This window comes from Anoplopoma fimbria, chromosome 4 (assembly GCF_027596085.1).
Source record: "Anoplopoma fimbria isolate UVic2021 breed Golden Eagle Sablefish chromosome 4, Afim_UVic_2022, whole genome shotgun sequence".
Taxonomy (NCBI): Eukaryota; Metazoa; Chordata; class Actinopteri; order Perciformes; family Anoplopomatidae; genus Anoplopoma; species Anoplopoma fimbria.
This window is the reverse complement of record NC_072452.1, coordinates 3,307,272-3,310,842: the sequence shown is the minus strand read 5'-3', so window position 1 is coordinate 3,310,842 and position 3,571 is coordinate 3,307,272. Positions and strand designations below refer to the sequence as shown.

At 40.8% G+C, this 3,571-nt stretch overlaps 4 non-coding genes across 4 annotated transcripts; all 4 read left to right on the top strand.

The window, feature by feature from the left end:
• Window positions 1–626: 626 nt before the first annotated feature.
• Window positions 627–698, top strand: trnaq-cug (transfer RNA glutamine (anticodon CUG)). Its single transcript has one exon. It is a non-coding gene; the product is annotated as a tRNA-Gln (tRNA).
• An 856-nt stretch (window positions 699–1,554) lies between these two features.
• On the top strand, window positions 1,555–1,637 carry trnal-cag (transfer RNA leucine (anticodon CAG)). Its single transcript has one exon. It is a non-coding gene; the product is annotated as a tRNA-Leu (tRNA).
• Window positions 1,638–2,001: 364 nt separating this feature from the next.
• On the top strand, window positions 2,002–2,073 carry trnaq-cug (transfer RNA glutamine (anticodon CUG)). The gene has a single exon. It is a non-coding gene; the product is annotated as a tRNA-Gln (tRNA).
• A 1,037-nt stretch (window positions 2,074–3,110) lies between these two features.
• On the top strand, window positions 3,111–3,182 carry trnaq-cug (transfer RNA glutamine (anticodon CUG)). Its single transcript has one exon. It is a non-coding gene; the product is annotated as a tRNA-Gln (tRNA).
• The last annotated feature ends 389 nt before the right edge of the window (window positions 3,183–3,571 follow it).

Here is a 3,571-nt window from a genome sequence, read left to right as displayed (position 1 = left end):
ACAATTCATTCTGACTCAAGACGCCAAGGTGGCGGAAATGATGAATGCATTTAAAGGCTTTTGGTTGCCAAAAAAAAAGCACAACAGTTTAGATAACTCACAGACCGGATTTTACAACTCTGGAAACTAATCATTGCAACAACTACTTATTGTTTGGTCAAATCCTACAATCCCGATGTAAACATTAGAAATATGGCCTTAATGTGACAAAGTAATCTACTAGGCATGTGCACTTGAATGCATGGCAAAGGCATTGCCTGAAGGGAAGACGCTGTGCTGGTACCGTTGCCTGTAACATGATATTGGGAAAATAAAGTCAGCAATGCCTTGTATGTTAGGGAGCAGGCATTTGATAAAATACTGAACTACTATTGCAACAGCAGCATTTGTTAGCCCCTACATTATCAACCAGTGTAATCTTACCATGTGCCTGTATACAATTGGCATACACGTTTGTCGCTACAGTAATTGTTTGTAGGAAGTCTTTCAAAAGAATTTCTTTACTTGCCTTATCCCAAATCCTCTGTAATCCTCCCAAATCCTCTGCTGACGTTAGTAAAATTCTTGAGTTACCCTTTAGCGGTTGCTTTGTCATTGTTAGCTTCTTTGTCACTGGTATTGGTAGTGGTTCCATGGTGTAATGGTTAGCACTCTGGACTCTGAATCCAGTGATCTGAGTTCAAATCTCAGTGGAACCTGATTTTAAGCAAGAGCAAAGGTCAAACAATGCAAACTCTCACTGAAAGGAGCATGACAGGAAACAGGCCTTATACCGACAACAGTGCGTTGGCGGTTGCATCTTGCTTCAGGTACAAGTGAGACCGGAAACAACTGAGGAGTCTCTTGATCTTCTCCTGAGTGAGTATTGACAGGGAGTTCAATGGTTTCGACTTTAATGATGGTTTTACAACTTGAATTCTGTCTTGTAACCACCATAAAAAAGAGGTTTCACTGCGATTTGTACTCAGGTTCCTGCGGTTAGAGTCGAGTGTTCTTCATCAAGAGGCCAGTTTACTCCATCAGAAGTGCTTGTTGGAAGGTCGACCAGCTTTGGAAACCCCATCAACCCACAGCTTTCCAACATCGGATTGGTGTTGTGTACAACCATTTCTCTTTTAAAATAACACAAGGGGCTGTGTTGGTTTGTCAACGACAATTCATTCTGACTCAAGACGCCAAGGTGGCGGAAATGATGAATGCATTTAAAGGCTTTTGGTTGCCAAAAAAAAAGCACAACAGTTTAGATAACTCACAGACCGGATTTTACAACTCTGGAAACTAATCATTGCAACAACTACTTATTGTTTGGTCAAATCCTACAATCCCGATGTAAACATTAGAAATATGGCCTTAATGTGACAAAGTAATCTACTAGGCATGTGCACTTGAATGCATGGCAAAGGCATTGCCTGAAGGGAAGACGCTGCATTGCGGCCAAAGTTGAGATATGATATATCATGGCATAGTATACAAAGAATGAACTATCTCATGACCCATTTAATGTAGTACCTCATGATATTTATGGAAATTTCCACTAAACCTAGGTTTTATTCAGTCAGGATGGCCGAGCGGTCTAAGGCGCTGCGTTCAGGTCGCAGTCTCCACTGGAGGCGTGGGTTCGAATCCCACTTCTGACAGCAGTTGTTTTTTGCTGGTACCGTTGCCTGTAACATGATATTGGGAAAATAAAGTCAGCAATGCCTTGTATGTTAGGGAGCAGGCATTTGATAAAATACTGAACTACTATTGCAACAGCAGCATTTGTTAGCCCCTACATTATCAACCAGTGTAATCTTACCATGTGCCTGTATACAATTGGCATACACGTTTGTCGCTACAGTAATTGTTTGTAGGAAGTCTTTCAAAAGAATTTCTTTACTTGCCTTATCCCAAATCCTCTGTAATCCTCCCAAATCCTCTGCTGACGTTAGTAAAATTCTTGAGTTACCCTTTAGCGGTTGCTTTGTCATTGTTAGCTTCTTTGTCACTGGTATTGGTAGTGGTTCCATGGTGTAATGGTTAGCACTCTGGACTCTGAATCCAGTGATCTGAGTTCAAATCTCAGTGGAACCTGATTTTAAGCAAGAGCAAAGGTCAAACAATGCAAACTCTCACTGAAAGGAGCATGACAGGAAACAGGCCTTATACCGACAACAGTGCGTTGGCGGTTGCATCTTGCTTCAGGTACAAGTGAGACCGGAAACAACTGAGGAGTCTCTTGATCTTCTCCTGAGTGAGTATTGACAGGGAGTTCAATGGTTTCGACTTTAATGATGGTTTTACAACTTGAATTCTGTCTTGTAACCACCATAAAAAAGAGGTTTCACTGCGATTTGTACTCAGGTTCCTGCGGTTAGAGTCGAGTGTTCTTCATCAAGAGGCCAGTTTACTCCATCAGAAGTGCTTGTTGGAAGGTCGACCAGCTTTGGAAACCCCATCAACCCACAGCTTTCCAACATCGGATTGGTGTTGTGTACAACCATTTCTCTTTTAAAATAACACAAGGGGCTGTGTTGGTTTGTCAACGACAATTCATTCTGACTCAAGACGCCAAGGTGGCGGAAATGATGAATGCATTTAAAGGCTTTTGGTTGCCAAAAAAAAAGCACAACAGTTTAGATAACTCACAGACCGGATTTTACAACTCTGGAAACTAATCATTGCAACAACTACTTATTGTTTGGTCAAATCCTACAATCCCGATGTAAACATTAGAAATATGGCCTTAATGTGACAAAGTAATCTACTAGGCATGTGCACTTGAATGCATGGCAAAGGCATTGACTGAAGGAAAATAAAGTCAGCAATGCCTTGTATGTTAGGGAGCAGGCATTTGATAAAATACTGAACTACTATTGCAACAGCAGCATTTGTTAGCCCCTACATTATCAACCAGTGTAATCTTACCATGTGCCTGTATACAATTGGCATACACGTTTGTCGCTACAGTAATTGTTTGTAGGAAGTCTTTCAAAAGAATTTCTTTACTTGCCTTATCCCAAATCCTCTGTAATCCTCCCAAATCCTCTGCTGACGTTAGTAAAATTCTTGAGTTACCCTTTAGCGGTTGCTTTGTCATTGTTAGCTTCTTTGTCACTGGTATTGGTAGTGGTTCCATGGTGTAATGGTTAGCACTCTGGACTCTGAATCCAGTGATCTGAGTTCAAATCTCAGTGGAACCTGATTTTAAGCAAGAGCAAAGGTCAAACAATGCAAACTCCAACTGATGTGTTTGCCCATAGAAAGTCTACAGCTCTAAAAGGTCTACCTTTCTTCGTGAGGGAGAAGCCGAACAGCTTTCTGAAGACATGTCTGGTAAAACTGTGTCAATGTCATTAAGGTCTCACATTGAGCAATAAAACACTAATGCAAACTTTCATCAAACACTCTATTTTTAAAATCTGCAGAAAAAAATAAAAATGTATTTTGACTTTGAAATTGTATTGTTGGAGAATGGGAGGAAAACCCAAAAGAGGGGGTGAGTATTCATGATAGTCTCTGTATTCTTGTTTTTCTGTAGAATACAGACCCAGAGGAAATTAGTGTCAAGGGAGTTGCACTCGCAGTGGTT